The following is a 17,104-nucleotide window of genomic DNA, read 5'->3' on the forward strand; positions in this document are numbered from 1 at the left end:
AGAGGGGTGGGATAGGGAGGGTGGGAGGGAGGGAGACGCAAGAGGGAGGAGATATGGGAACATATGTATATGTATAACTGATTCACTTTGTTGTAAAGGAGAAACTAACACACTATTGTAAAACAGTTACACTCAAATAAAGATGTTAAAAAAAAAGTTTATAGGTGAATAATGAAGGGGAAAGAGATAGGGAAATGAAAGAGGAAACAAAAAAAGAGAGAAAAGATGACTAGCATGGACACATATCCCAGAAAATGAGAATTGTCAACTAGAATATAAGAAACAAAATTTCTAAGATCAACCTTCAATGTTGTTCTTCCCTTTTTCACCAGCATATTTCTGTCAACACTGTGTGAATAATTCCTCAGTTCTAGAACTCTCTTCTTGTTTAGTTGAAACCAAGGAGAAAATATAAAGATCAGTAGAAGGTAATCAAATAAGAAAATTAAGATTAGGAGATGACCAATGGATAGAAGACACCTAACAAAACCATCATTGTCATTTTAAACAAAGGTCTTATTACATTTTCTTTCTTTTTTTTTTAAATTAATTACCTACACACTTCAGTGATGTTTATTTTACCTCTTCATAGAAAAACTAAAAACTCAGGATAAATTTTTTAAAAAGAAGGCATTCTTAGAAAAGTGAGAAGAAAACACACTTTAAAAGCACTCCACACGGTCTAAAAGAGAGAAGTTCGATAAAAACTCAAAGGTAAAATCTGTATATTGTGATTAGTGGGTGGTAGTTAATTAAGTCCAGACTGTTCTCATGAACAAGGTCCCACACAAACTTATTCCACACCTTGGGTGCAGAGACCCTTTGTGGCAACTCTGAAAAGTTTATGTTAATTTATTGAGACTTTTCGTTGAAATAAGCCCAGTTTCTTATTTAGCATTTAAAATATTAGCGATTTAACACCAACTATTAAGCTGGTGTAATGCTATAGGATAAGTAGATTGTCATTTTGGAACCTTGAAGAACCCCCTGGGGAGGCAACAAAGCCTTGAAAGGATGTGCGTGAAGCATAGTTAGGGGGCCAGGAGCCACTGTTTGATCGCCACTGGGCATTTGTTCTCAAAGTTTAGGGGAAAAGCAGAGCCAGTCACGAGCTTCGGAAACCTTGGGTTCGGGGACAGAGAAGAAATCGGGTGACTGGCAAAGGGAAAGCCACTTTCTGGGAAACAACAGAAATCTGTAAAAGATTTTATTTAGTTCTGCTGTGGGAGATATAAAAAGACTTCTACTCCTCATGTCCTTATGGAACCTTGAGAAAAATAACTGCCTCTTTTGAATGCATATCAAATTGAATCTGGTTTTAGAACTGTTTTGACGTGCAAAGCCACCTTTAGGATAGCTGTCGAGAAAAGAAAAATTGTCTACTAGGGCCGGTCACATCTGGGTTACGTAAGTCTCCTAGAGTTTAGTTTATCTCCATTTCAGCCATGGTGGAAACTTTAAATATGATGACTGTGCACAGCTTGCCTGGCTAGATTTGCAATAATAGGAACTAATTAGAGGCAGCATTACAAAAATAACTTTTGTGTTTACTTTATCATAGCTAATGATTTTGATTTCTTGAATTCTTTCAGCCTTTTCAAGGCACGGGTTTTCTATAACATATTCTTTCAGCAAACCCAAAATAATTTAATGTATTCCTGCCCAAATGGTTAGAACGTCAAACTATTTCCCTTTCGAGAAAAAAAGTTTAATATGTCCTAAGTTGAATTGTGGAAGATGCATTTCACATTTTGTCCTACTTGAGACAAACTTAAATTTTTATTTTCATCCTTCTAGATAATCAGACTGTTCATGGCTCTCCAAACACAAAGATAAGAAACTTTCTAGTCATTTTACATACTCTCCACCCTAAAGTCATACTTTTGGATGCATTTTATTTGCTTCAGTAATGGTAATCAAATAGTTGTGCCTTAACTAACATAATTTCTTAGGAAAGCAATATTTCATGGTTTGACATTTTTGCAGGGATTTTCAAATATTTTCTTTAAAGCTTTGAACCAGTCATGTTCATCATTGTTTCAAAACAATGAGTATGACACACAACTGAAATTTTATATATGTGCAAAAATGTCTATCTCATCATAATTTCACTATGCAAGTTTTTCAAGGAACAGAGAGTGCTGAGGAGGCATCAAGTTAGATGAAGCCTGAGAACTGATCCCCCACCGGGTAGTGAGGAGAACACTGGGACCTTATGAACAGGTGTTTTACACTCGTGGTGAGGTGATGCCTGATTGGAGAGAGTGCAAAAACCAGTAGGATGAAGCGACAGTAAGTAAAGACAACAAGGTGAGGAGTTGTGCAATAAAGAGGAGCAGAGAAGGAGTCTGGGTCTGTGAGATCAAGTGAAGGTGTTTATTGAGGTGAGTGACCTTGAAACATGCTGATTTTACGGTGGGTGAGACAGATGACATTCACCTGGATCACAGGCGGTTCCAGTTACCTCCATAATGATTAATCAGTGCCCATGCCTGACATTGAGATTATGTGAATATCAACCCCACCGATGCAAATCTAACAGACAGGGAAAGCTTAGTGACAGAGGAGACAGAGGAGTTAATTCAGCATCAAAGTCCTTGAGTGGGTGAGAGGCTAGTGAAGAAATGGAGAGGCTGGCCTTTTATGCCAGCATGGCCAGGTCCATCATTTTCCCAGCAGGAGGACAGTGAAAGGAACAGATATAGGGACATGGGGAGATGGGTGATGGGACAATGAGAACTTTCGCTCTGGTTGCTCTTGCTCTTTAAGTGGAGCAATAAGCTAGTCCAGGTCATCAGCTGACTGTGGTGAGGGGACGAGGGGCTGGAGGTCTGAGGAGGGAGGAGAAGGCTGCACAAGAAGCCGTATCCTCAGGAAGCAGCCTGGTTTCCGTTAGAGCAGGAAGAGGGAAACTTTCAAAGAAGTAGATAAGTACATAGGAGATTTTGTGATAACAGACTGTGAGTTCCAAAGGAGGAGTAGAGGGTCTAGGGCAGTGTTGCTTTTGTTGTTGTTGTTTTCATTTTTATTTGGGGTTGACGTATAGTTGATTTACAATGCTGTGTTAGTTTCAAGTGATTCAATTATACATATATATATATATATATATATCTTTTTCAGATTCTTTTCCAGGGCAGTGGTTTTTAACACTGGCTACCTTTTAGAAGCAACTGGAGACAAAAAATACACCAGTTCCTGGGCCGCTCACTAGATATATTGAATGTTGGGTTGAATCCAGGTATCACATTTTTATAAAAGCTCTTCATCCTAATTCTATGTGCCATCAGAGCTGGGACCTGGCTGAGGGGCCAGCAGTGTCCTAGGAGCATGAATGGATTAGGAGAAGGCAGAGGAGGGAGGGATGGCCTGTGGAACCCAGACCTCCTGATGGGAGAGAAGTTGATGAAGGCAACGGAATGATGAGATGTAGGCGATGTAATGATGAGATGCTCTTAATGAACTCTTCATCCAAGCTCTAGGTATTTATAGGTTTTAAAGCAAAATAGTCATAGATATTCATAGCCCCCTCCTTTCCAAGCTTCCATTTTTTTAAATAAGAAAAATACGTAAGAAACCCCAACAATTATGTAATCCCTGATAAGTATTTTTTCTTCCAAAATTGGTTGTCTCATTGGTAGGTACTTGATAATGACATATGTTTTATTCTACTCATTTTTGATATTTTTGAAAACCAAGAATACCCTTTTATCCCATTAGGATAAAGAAAATAGATATGATTCATTTAAATTTGCTCCCATTTCCTCAATGTAAATGAAATGTCTAGATAAAAAAGCATATTGGTTTGCAAATAACATGTCCTATAATAATATCTGTTTTAAAATTAGATCTGTCTTGGGAATTCCCTGGTGGTCCATGGGTTAGGACTCAGTGCATTCACTGCCGAGGGCCTGGGTTTGATCCCTGGTCAGGGAACTAAGATCCCACAAGCCACACGGCGCAATTAGGTCTGTCTCAAAGCTTCTCTTAGAATTAGATTCTCATCAACTTCAGTGGACTCGTCAGAGCTGTGGATGAGGACAGAGCAGCAGTTCAAGAGTCTCCCAAACAGACAACCAAGGGAGGAAAATCAGAAGGCCGTACATGTGGACACTTGGGCTTCTCTAGCATCTGCCCTGAATTTCTAGAGGGAAATTATTTTTATTTTTGTTGCTATTATTGAGATTTGTCTTTGCATTTTGAGAAAAGTAATCCCCTTTCATCCTTTTGAGAAAAGTAATCCCCCTTTATCCTTTCCTTTACTCCCCTCGTCTCTTTTCCTCCCTCCCTCCCTCCCACTCCCTTCCTTCCTTCCTTCCTCCCTCCCTCCCTCCTTCCCACTCCCTTCCTTCCTTCCTTCCATCCGTCCTTCCTTCCTCCCTCCTTTTCTCCTTCTGCTTCCAGATGATCCATCCTAGGTGAGAGACAGGGTGACCTGCACCATGGATAGTAACGAGATTTCTTTACCCTCCTCACTGTTCGATTCTTTCCCCTAGACGTAATATTTGGGAGAGCAGGGATTTCATTTTGTATCCTTCACGGATCACAGTCCTGACATACAGCACTGTCTCACAATATAAGAAAATTTAGTTGGCTGAATGAATAAGGGAATGAATGCCCACGTCTGATCTTGATTCAGAAGCAGCCTTCAAAATAGATAGATGGTTAATGCTCTACCCAGGCCAGACCCAAGTTTTACTTATCTCAAAAAGCCTTTAACTTTTATCTTACCTTCATTTGAACTTCTTTAAGGTGCTTTGTAATAGAGAGTTGATGCTTCCAATGTGCATGGAGTTGATCCCATCCTTTCCAGACACGCATCAGCTCTCAAGACAATGAAGCCCTGTTTCAGGGAATGGCTTTGTCTACTGTGCTAGCAGCCCTCACCCTTAAAACAAATCAATGCTCCTCTAAAGAGGGAGAACACTGTTTTTCACTGTCAGTCAGGTATATGCATCACTGACCTGAACATCCTCCTGACTAGGGATTGGTTATAAATGATGACAACGCCTTACAGAAGTGCAGTGAGGCAGCAGGAGGGGAGGGGCTTGTCTCTGCAGCAGTTTTCAGCAGGACATTTCTTCACCATGTTCCAAACTGGCCACCCCACTTCCTCAAATACCTGCGTTTAAAACAGCTGAAAGTGAAAGTTTAAAAAGAGATAAATATTTTTTAAAAATTGTATTGAAGTACAGTGGATTTACAATGCTGTGTTAATTTCTACTATACAGCAAAGTGATTCAGTTATATATATACATATATACATTCTTTTTCATATTCTTTTCCATTATGGTTTATCACAGGACATTGACAGTGTTCCCTGTGCTGTACAGTAGGACCTTGTTGTTCATCCATCCTATATATACTAGTTTGCATCTGCTAATCCCAAACTCCCAATCCTCCCCTCCCTCACTCCCCTCCCCCTTGGCAACCACAAGTCCGTTCTCTATGTCTGTGAGTCTATTTCTGTTTCATAGACATGTTCATTTGTGTCGTATCTTAGATTCCACATATAAGTGATATCATAGGGCATTTGTCTTTCTCTTTCTGACTTACTTCACTTAGGATGATAATCTCTAGGTCCATCCCTGTTCCTGCAAATGGCATTATTTCATTCTAAAAACACATAAATCTTTCTTCACTCAAGACCGCTTGACTCTCTCTGGGTGGATGAGAGGCGAGCCCCAGCTCCAGCACAGAGATTGTGGAATAAGCCAGGAATGCGCCCGACACTGGTGTTCAAACTGAGCCCAGGTCCCTCTGGATTTGTGCTCATGGCCAAGAAGAAGTAGACAATATTCCAAGCAGAGAGCTGCCTGGGGAATAAAATGCCACCTGTCACAAGTTAAGCAAAAATACACCTCTCATCTGTCCTTGAAATACATTACTATAGCACAAAGTCAGGAAACACACAAGAGTTACTTTGATTATGAACCCAAGAGAATTTCAACGAGGACTCTACTACAGTAATGGGATTTATTTTTCCTGAAGCAGAAGGAGTATACTGAACGAAAATATACTTTTTGGGGCAATGAGGAGAGCATTTAAGGATCAAGAATATTATAACCATATGCCTTTTGGCCAAAATTTTATAGTTGATGTGTTGGAGTGAAACCCTAAGGCTGTACCAATCAATCCCCAAAGTCACAAAATAAATAAAAAGAAGCATTCTTTTATTAAACTTTTATAATTGAGAATTTTACCAAGAATGGACAAAGCTTTGAAAGCCAAGCTTCACCTGATTTTAAAAACTTAATTGATGCCTTTTTAGCTCTTTGTCTAATTGTAAAATATAACCAATCTATATACAAGGAAAATCTGAACAAAAGCATTACCATCCGTGTTTAATGTTTAGAAGGTTGTTTTTCCCTTTATATTTAATTCAGGTTTACAACCTCAAAGATTATTCATTATGAATTTTACCTTTAATGTATTCCTCAGAATTGTGCACCTGTGATACCTAATAAATTTATGCACAATAACACTTAACAATTATATGAAGGTTTTCATCTTCAAAGCATATTATGCACATTAGGAAATTCATCTCAACACTGTATGAGGCAGGTAGATATTGTTATCTCCATTTTACAGATAGAGAAACTTAAAGAGACAAGTCATCCATAGGCGTAATTAGAAGGGAGCTTTAACTTTGTGTATGGGGTAGGGGTATGCAATATTTATATTCTATTTTAAAATTTATAAAACTAAGAGAGCACTAAACTGTTATCCTGAAATTTTTCTATACCCGAGTCCCTACCCTTGCCCCAAATGCACACACATATTCTCCAAATATGGTGTAAAGTTTAAAAATAAATTAGGGATAATTTATCTATATACCAACTCAACTTCCTCACAGTTTTTAAGCAGGTTCTATACTGTAAAAAAAAAAAAAAAAAAAAAAAAAAATTACTCACTATACTTAGTGGTAAGAGGCCTGACTTGTGCCTTGCTTCTTGCACTTAACCTATCAAATTGTTAAGAATTTTCTTCTTCACGAGTTTTTATGGAAAACTGAGGATTCTTATGTTTTAAGAGGTTGTCTGTTGAGAGCCATTCCCAATGCAATGATTTGTATTGAGTAACTTCAACATTCATGGCACTATGCAGCTATTTATACATTCTGTTTTAGTCTCAATATTATTTAAAGCATGTAAACGCAGCTGTTTTCCAGTCATGTCTGCTCATCAACATGTGTCATTCATGTTCACAATGATACTGAATCCATTGTTATGACACTAACATGAATTTACAGAGGATGCCATGACCTGTTGAAATGGTTGTGTGGAGAAACATGGCCTTGGAGCCCAAATTAACATTTAATTGCAGGAAAAGATCACCATTGTCTTAGGAACGAACTCCAGTAAAGAGATTTATGTGCAGGTTTTATCAGAGACTGTTCATCAGAGGGAAAAATACCTATGAGGGAGCAAAGGAAACAGGATTGGGTTGAGGGAGAAGCTGGAACGTAATGCAGTAACAGTAGAGACTAAGGGGTGACTTGAAGCTGGGATGGACCTTTAATATTGTTCCAATTCTGGGCAAGGACGCTGGGTCTTGTATCCCCGAATCAACCAGTCATAGGATCCTGGATGCCCCTGTGGCAGAAGTATAATCTGTGTAAGCCCATTTCCTTCAGTCAGAGGGAAACTTCCAGAGAGGAAATCAATGCTGAGCTATCAGTGGCCAACAACATCCTCTACACTAATGCACTAGGTATCAAGGTAAGAAGCAACCTTTGCTCTGATTCCCCAGCCCAGAGATAAAGCCTGGGATCCAGTAACACTCTCATGACGTCTGTGTCAACGCAGCCTTTAAAGCTGTCTGATAAGAGAAGGTGTGAAAAGATTGGGAGGGTGGGCACCCAGAATATATACAGCACACAGGGGAGCACGCCTCTACACAAAATGATTGCTAAACCTCTCTCCTCAACACACTGGGAAGATACAGTTAATTTACTGGCCAAAGGGACCATGACCAAGACGTTGATCCCAAAGGACTGAAGCAGGAATAAGTTTTTCCACAAAGAGTTACTTTGAAAAAATATTCCCAGAAATTTAAAGCTGAGCCAAAAATACTGATCATGTAGCATCAAACACGGGGAAAGCAAGACTAAAAATGAAGTCCTGGAGACAGGAGCAAGCAGGAATAAATTCAGGAGCTGAATGAAATTAAAACTGAACTAGAACAACTGGACAGAAAAGAATATAACCCTGGCAAAGGGTCATGAACTGTTTCGGAGTATCTTCGGACTAGCCTTATTGGACATTGAGTATAGGTTGTGGTACAGGGTTCGGGCAGAAAGTTATGGGATAGACATTTATGGAAGAGGACTTTTATGTGCAAAAGAAGGCCCTTACTTGCTGAGGACTCATCAACCTATACGCTTCACCCAGGAACTACATAATGCCGATGATATGAAAAAGAAGGGCAAGTTCAAACACATAATGAGAGAGTAGGGGGGAGAAGTGAAGTTAAGATTGAGAATCATCTTGCTATTTTTATGAAACCATTCTCCTCTGTCATCGAGAAATCTGTAGATGGAATCTGGGTGCCTGGATAAAATTAGGATAAACAGCTCTGTTCCTTAATCTCCTAAAGGAAGCAGAACATTCACATCTCATTGATAAGCCTTCTGTCTTTTTCAAGCAGAATACTGATCATGAGGTCAGCAGAGAGATTTCTGCATTTGGCTTTCTTCAAAAATGTTAGACCTTTTAAATTGCTTTGATAGAGTGCATGCTCTGAAGCTTAGTACAAAGAAAGCAATTGCTCAAAGAAGTCGAACTAAAGGATCTGTTACAAGGAGTGTGTAAATGAGTTTTTGGTGGTTTAAAGAGGTCATTCCGTTGGACCTGTTATGCGCTCTTACAGGGCTCAGAGAATTTACTAAAGTAGGAAAGTATTTCAAACACGAGTTCCCCTTAAATTGATACTTTATTCAGTGCATTTGACCTCTGAGCCTGACAATGATTCTTTATAAGCGGAGCTTAAAGTGCCATCTGTAGCATAAAATATAAGGTATGTGGGTGTTACAAAAGCATGCTGTCTTTGTGTGGGATGGCTCTGGGGGTACTCCACTACCCACAGGATCTTTTATCTGTGAGTCACAGTTCCTGGCAAGGTCAGTTTCAGAGTGACCTTCAATAGACATGAACAGTGAAGTAAATGTGCGCTCTTTGTTCGGAGTTTAGTGGACAAGTAGCATATGGCCAAAGTTCCCGGTACAGTTTGTCCCAGTTAGCCCTCTGTTTCTAAGCCTCAGCAAGGAAGCCTGGAACTGAAATAATTGGAGAATATTCTAGTTTGCAGGCACAGCAGAGCAGATAAAGTAGACCACATATATTAAAAATGAACTAAGGTAGCAGATAACACTACTCTTCAAAGATGCGGCAGGTTGGAGGAAATAGTGGATGCAAACTTAAAGCAAATATTCAGTAAGATGCATTCATGGGAATTTTGATTTCTTAGGAATAACAAGTTCTTATTATGTAGTGAAAAAATTAATCGAGTCATAAAATTTCATAGCTGGAAGAGGCTTTCAAGATGGCCTTGTTCTCTTTCTCCTAATAAAGAAACTGAAATGCAAAGAGGTCGGTTGATTTACCCAAGGTATCTCAGCTTGTTAGAGGCTGGCATGGAACTAGAAAGCAGGTTTTCTAGACCCTTCCAGTCAGGGTCTAGAACCCTGACTTGACCCCTCACTAGAAGAACTGCCTGTAAGGCTGTAACTAACAAGGGAATCAGGTTTCCAGGTTTGCTTTATCTCAATCCCAGTCATTGATGAGAATATGTGCATTTACCGGGGTTGAATCTTTACAAACTTAGTAAGAATATATAAAGTTTACAATTTCTTACCAAAGTAACAACAGATGCTCTTATTGACATAAATTCCCTAAAGTCAGGACCCCCACTGTATCCTCATCTGTCCTGTCACTGTGGCAGATTAAAAAGTGCTGAAAATTCTCTGACACTCTTCCCATCTGAAGGCAGGGTCTATGTCTCCTTCCATGAATCCAAGCTGTGCTGTGATTGCTTTGGCCAAGAGAGTATGGCAGAATAACACTATGTCAGGCCTGAGTCCTACCTCAGACAGCTTCTCCCTTGGTCTTTAGAGCCCTGGGCCACTTTATAAGAAGCACAACTACCCAGATATGTTAGTTTGCCAGGGCTTCTGTAACAAAGTACTACAAACTGGGTGGCTTAAACAACAGAAATTTATTGTCTTACAGTTCTGGAGGCTAGAAGTCCAAAATCGAGGTTTAGGCAGTGTTGGTCCCTTTCGAAGGCTGTGAGGGAAAAATCTGTCCAGGGCTCTCTCCTTGGCTTATAGGTGGTCACCTTTTTCCTGTGTCTCTTCACATCATCTTCCCTGTATGCGTGTCTGTGTCTGAATCTCCCCTTCGTATAGTGACACCAGTCATATTAGATTAGGGCCCAACCTAATGACCTCATTTTAACTTGATTACCTCTATAAAGGCCCTGCCATCAAATAAGTTTACATTCTGAGATAATGGGGTAATTAGGACTTCAACATATGAATTAGGGAGACATAAAACCTGTAACACAAAACCCATAACAACTAAAGAGAGATGGTATGGAGAGAGAGGACGTCATTGAGCCCCACCTTTCACCCATCCTCACCAAGAAACCAGGCAGGCAAGTGAGGGAAGACATTTTGGACTCTGCAGACCTTTCTAACAGTATATACCAACATGCACTGATATCACAATAGGATTGTTTACTAACATCAGTTAGTATTAACACAATGCTTTTAGCACTGGGTAATCCTGTTCAATTAAAAGCTTATGTGAAAGTCATACTGATAAAAATTGAATGTTTATGGATAAAGTAGGGGCAGGTGGGGATCCTCTATATCAGCATCCTTGTCATACTATCCTGTAGAAAATACTAGAAGACTTCAAATAAACCTCTGGTTTCCACACAGCAGCATTACTAGAGTAAAGTAGATGCTCTTGTTTGAGCTTTAAGAGGCTCTTTTCCTCCTCTCTAAAGGCTAGCTGACAGACATCACAGGAGAATTATATGCTAACTCCAAAAGAAAATATGGGTGACAATGATTTTGCAAGTGCCTTTATCCAGAGACTCCTGCTTTGAGATTATGGGGCACTTGCAAAATTAATCATCTCAAAGCAGGAGTCTGGATAAAAACTGGATTGGAGAATGTGACTCAGAGTTGAAAACAACGTGGGGTACTTTTCTCCTTTTGCACTGAAGAAAAGACAGAGGGCTGCAGAGGGCAAGTTCTAAGCTGACTTATTCACTCATCATGAAGAAGGACAAGCGGGCCAGTCAGGCTGGATGCAGAAAGTAAAAGAAGAAAATGTGAAGGCTGGAGAAGAGACGGATGTCTCTGCCAGAGGAAAAGTTCCTGGCCTCCCTATTGATCCATGCCATTAAGGGAAAGAGGAAGTGTGAGGTCTGGTTTCTGCCCTTGACACCGTGGCTCCAGCCTCTGCTAACCCGGCCAAATGGATGTACTGATTCAGACAAGCCTGACTGGTGAGCTCTGCTTCTGTGAGAAAGACTGTATCCCCGTGTGGAGAAGGGGGCAGAAGTAAACCTGCTCACACGCTATCCTCAGTGGAAACAGGAAAAATACGAAGAGGAAGGAGAAAATTTTCCCCAAGAGTTTGGCCCCAAGTAGCCTTAAAGGAGAGAATCGGTATTTGTTGAAAAGTGGGATGGATTCTCTTCTTTGTTGGAGGGGTAGGCAGGATTATGGCCCCCAAAGATGCACGTGCCTTAATCCCAGAGCCTGTGACTATGTTATATTACATGGCAAAAGCGAAGTAAGGTTACAGATGGAATTAAAGTTGCTAATTAGTTTACTGTAAAAAAGGGAGATTATCCTGGGTTATCCAAATGGGCCTTATGTAATCACGGGAGCTCTTAAAAGCAGAAGAGGGAGGCAGAACAGAGGAGGGAGATGGAGAGGTGTAACACCCAAGGCTGATTATGCCAATCTTGAATCTGGAGGAAGGGGGCTCCTAAGGGCTGAACTGCACTCCCACCAAAGTTCATTGGTTGAAGTCCTAAGCCCCAGAACCTCAGAACGTGACTACATTTGGAGGTAGGACTTTTCAAGAGGTAATTAAGCTAAACTTTGGTCATGAGGATGAGCCCTAATCCAGTATGACTGGTGTCCTCATAAGAAGAGGAGATGAGGACACAGACACACACACAGAAGGCAGACCGTGTGAACACAGAGGGACAAGGAGCCCATCTACAAGCCAAGGACAGAGGCTGCTGAAGGAATCGATGCTGCCAATACCTCCCCTCAGACATCGAGCCTCCAGAATTATGAGAAGATAAAACCGTGTTGTTTAAGCCATCCATCTACATTACTTTGTTATGGTAGCCCTGGCAGACGAACACAGGGCAATGAGCTGAGGAATGAATGAACTCACCCCAGCCTCACGCCTCCTCCACACCTCACCCTAGACTTATTGCTAAAGGAAGGAAAAGAGGAAGAACTGCCAGCATGCCAAAATTACCCCTGTGGGGAACAGCTCACAGAACATCAAAATTAGCACCAAAGCTCAAAGAAGTTCACAGAAGCCTCAAATCAGTGAAGTCAAGAGCATGGGTAGAGGAAGAAAACTGACATTGTTTTCTGTCATGCCTCAGTGCATGATGTGTATGGAATAAAACACTTGTACTTTCGTCTTTTGACTAATATTAAGAAAAAGCTAAGCTATGGAATGGGAATAGGGGATGTGGGATGGGGAATGGGGGAAAGAAAAAAAGGAAAATAAATGTTTTTAAAAAGAAAAAGCTGGAGAGACCTTCAAGATGGCATAGGACTAAGACTTGGAGATCACCTTCCTTCCGATAAATACATCAGAAATACATCTACACGTGGAACAACTCCGACAGAACACCCACTGAACACTGGCAGAAGACCTCAGACCTCCCAAAAGGCAAGAAACTCCCCATGTACCCTGGTAGGGCAAAAGAAAAAAGAGATAAAAGGATAGGGACGGGACCTGCACCTCTGGGAGGGAGCTGTGAAGGAGGAAAAGTTTCCACACACTAGAAGCCTCTTCACTGGTGGAGATGGCGGGTGGCGGGGGCGGGGGGGAAGCTTCGGGGCCACGGAGGAGAGCGCAGCAACAGGGGTGCAGAGGGCAAAGCGGAGAGATTCCCGCAGAGAATCGGTGCCGACCAGCACTGACCAGCCCGAGAGGCTTCTCTGCTCACCCGCCGGGGGCGGGCGGGGCTGGGAGCTGAGGCTCGGGCTTCGCAGGTCAGATCCCAGGGGAGGACTGGGGTTGGCGGCGTGAACACAGCCTGAAGGGGCTAGTGCATCACAGCTAGCCGCCAGGGAGTCCGGGAAAGAGTCTGGACCTGCCTAAGAGTCAAGAGACCATTGTTTTGGGGAGCGTGAGGAGAGGGTATTCAGAGCACCACCTAAAGGAGCTCCAGAGATGGGAGTGAGCCACAGCTATCAGCGCGGACCCCAGAGACGGGCCTGAAATGCTAAGGCTGCTGCTGCAGCCAGCAAGGAGCCTGTGTGCGAGCACAGGTCACTCTCCACAACTCCCATCCTGGGAGGCTGTGCAGCCTGTCACTGCCAGGGTCCCGTGATCCAGGGACGACTTCCCTGGGAGCACACACTGCATACCTCAGGCTCTTGCTACGTCAGGCCAGCCGGCCTCTGCCACCGCAGGCTCGCCCTGCAATCCATACCCCTCCCTCTCACAGCCTGAGTGAGCCAGAGCCTCCTAATCAGCTGCTCCTTTAACCCTGTCCTGTCTGAGAAAAGAACAGATGCCCTCAGGCGACCTACATGCAGAGGCGGGGCCAAATCCAAAGCTGAAACCCAGTAGCTGTGCGAACAAAGAAGAGAAAGGGAAATTTCTCCCAGCAGCCTCAGGAGCACCAGATTCAATCTCCACAGTAAACTTGATGAACCCTGCGTCTCTGGAATACCTGAGTAGACAATGAATCATCTCAAAATTGAGGCAGTGAACTTTGGGAGCAACTGTAGACTTGGGGTTTGCTTTCTGAATCTAATTTGTTTCTGTTTTTATGTTTATCTTACTTTAGTAATTAGAGTTTATTTTCATTGGTAGATTTGTTTATTGGTTTGGTTGTTCTCTTCCTTTATATATATATATATATATTTTTTTTCTTTTTCTATTTTTGTGAGTGTGTATGTGTATGCTTCTTTTTTAATTTTGTCGGTATAGCTTTGCTTTTACCATTTCTCCTAGGATTCTGTCTGTACTTTTTTTTTTTGAGTATAGATTTTAGTGCTTGTTATCATTGGTGGACTTGTTGTTTGGTTTGGTTGCTCTTTTCTATCTTTCTTTTTTTTTCTCTTTTTGTTACTTTTTAATTTTTTATTATTAATAATTAAAATTTTTTAAATTAATAACTTTATTTTATTTTTTCTTTCTTTCATTCTTTTTTTCTCCCATTTCTTCTGAGCTGTGTGGCTGACAGGGTCTTGGTGCTCTGGCCAGGTGTCAGGCCTGTGCCTCTGAGGTGGGAGAGCAAAGTTCAGGACATTGGTCCTTCAGAGAGCTCCTGGCTCCACATAATATCAAATGGCAAAAGCTCTCCCAGAGATTTCCATCTCAATGCTAAGACCCAGCTCCACTCAACAACCACCAAGCTACAGTGCTGGAGACCCTATGCCAAACAACTAGCAAGACAGGATCACAACACCACCCATTAGCAGAGAGGCTGCCTAAATTCATAATAAGCTCACAGACACCCAAAACACACCACCGGATGAGGTCCTTGCCACCAGAAAGACAAGATCAAGACTCATCCACCAGAACACAGGCACCAGTGCCCTCCACCAGAAAGCCTTCACAACGCACTGAACCAACCTTAACCACTGGGGGCAGACACCAAAAACAACGGGAACTATGAACCTGCAGACTGTGGAAAGGAGACACCAAACACAGTAAGTTAAGCAAAATGAGAAAACAGAGAAATACACAGCAGATGAAGGAGCAAGGTAAAAACCCACCAGACCAAACAAATGTAGAGGAAACAGGCAGTCTACATGAAAATAATTCAGACTAATGAGAGTAAAGATGATCCAAAATCTTGGAAATAGAAAGGAGAAAATACAAGAAATGTTTAACAAGGACGTAGAAGAACTTAAGAGCAAACAAACAATGATGAACAACACAATAAATGAAATTAAAAATTCTCTAGAAGGGATCAATAGCAGAATAAGTGAGGCAGAAGAAAGGATAAGTGACCTGGAAGATAAAATAGTGGAAATAACTACTGCAGAGCAGAATAAAGAAAAAAAGTATGAAAAGAATTGAGGACAGTCTCCGAGACCTCTGGGACAACATTAAATGCACCAACATTTGGATAATAGGGGTCCCAGAAGAAGAAGAGGAAAAGAAAGGTACTGTGGAAATATTTGAAGAGCTTATAGTTGAAAACTTCCCTAATAAGGGAAAGGAAATACTCCAGGAAGCACAAAGAGTCCCATACAGGGTACATCCAAGGAGAAACATGCCAAGATACATATTAATCAAACTATCAAAAATTAAATACAAAGAAAAAACACTAAAAGTAGCAAGGGAAAAGCAACAAATAACATACAAGGGCATCCCCATAAGGTTAACAGCTGAACTTTCAGCAGAAACTCTGCAAGCCGGAAGGGAGTGGCAGGACATATTCAAAGTGTTGAAATGGAAAAAAATTAAAACCAATATTACTCTACCTAGCAAGGATTTCATTCAGATTCTATGGAGAAACTAAAACCTTAACAGAGAAGCAAAAGCTAAGAGAATTCAGCACCACCAAACCAGCTTTACAACAAATGCTAAGGGAACTTCTCTTGGCAGGAAACACAGAAGAAGGAAAAGACCTACAATAACAAACCCAAAACAATTAAGAAAATGGTAATAGGAACATACATATCGATAACTACCTTAAATGCAAATGGATTAAATGCTCCAACCAACAGACATAGGCTAGCTGAAAGGATACAAAAACAAGACCTGTATATATGCTGTCTACAAGAGACCCACTTCAGACCTAGGGACACATACAGACTGAAAGTGAGAGGATGAAAAAAAGATACTCCATGCAAATGGAAATCAAAAGAAAGCTGGAGTAGCATTTCTCATTCAGACAAAATAGACTTTAAAATAAAGACTATTACAAGAGACACAGAAGGACACTACAGAATGATCAAGGGACAATCAAAGAAGAATATATAACAATTGTAAATATTTATGCACCCAACATAGGAACAACTGAATACTTAAGGCAAATACTAACAGCCATGAAAGGGGAAATCGACATAACACAGTCATAGTAGGGGACTTTAAAACCCCACTTTCACCAATGGACAGATCATCCAAAATGAAAATAAATAAGGAGACAGAAGCTTTAAATGACACATTAGTCCAGATAGACTTAATTGATTTTTATAGGATATTCCATCGAAAAACAACAGAATACTCTTTCTTCTGGAACATTCTCCAGGATAGATGATTTCTTGGGTCACATATCAAACCTTGGTAAATTTAAGAAAATTGAAATCATATCAAGTACCTTTTCTGACTACAACACTATGAGACTAGATAAAATTACAGGAAAAAATCTGTAAGAAATACAAACACATAGAGGCAAAACAATACACTACTAAATAACCAAGAGATCACTGAAAAATTCAAAGAGGAAATCAAAAAGTACCTAGAAATTGGGCTTCCCTGGTGGCGCAGTGGTTGAGAGTCCGCCTGCCAATGCAGGGGACATGGGTTCGTGCCCCGGTCCAGGAAGATCCCACATGCCGCCGAGTGACTAGGCCCGTGAGCCACGGCCACTGAGCCTGCGCGTCTGGAGCCTGGGCTCCACAACGGGAGAGGCCTGTGCGCCACAAAAAAAAAAAAGAAAAAAAAAAAACTAGAAACAAATGACAATGAAAACATGACAACCCAAAACTCATGGGATGCAGCAAAAGCAGTTTTAAGAGGGAAGTTTAGAGCAATACAATCCTAACTCAAGAAACAAGAAACATCTCAAATAAATAACCTAACCTTACACCTAAAGCAATTAGAGAAAGAAGAACAAAAAACCCCCAAAGTTAGCAGAAGGAAAGAAA

General features: G+C 41.1%; 1 long non-coding RNA gene across 1 annotated transcript in view; it reads right to left on the bottom strand.

Moving 5' to 3' along the window:
• Positions 1-5,082: 5,082 nt before the first annotated feature.
• LOC129392481 (uncharacterized) overlaps positions 5,083-17,104 on the bottom strand; it is a 460,125-nt gene continuing 448,103 nt past the window's right edge. Inside the window, exon 7 of the long non-coding RNA XR_008618434.1 lies at positions 5,083-5,134. This is a non-coding gene — a long non-coding RNA (uncharacterized lncRNA). The remainder of the gene's footprint in view (positions 5,135-17,104) is intronic.

The sequence above is a fragment of the Physeter macrocephalus genome, chromosome 10, assembly GCF_002837175.3.
Source record: "Physeter macrocephalus isolate SW-GA chromosome 10, ASM283717v5, whole genome shotgun sequence".
NCBI lineage: Eukaryota > Metazoa > Chordata > Mammalia > Artiodactyla > Physeteridae > Physeter > Physeter macrocephalus.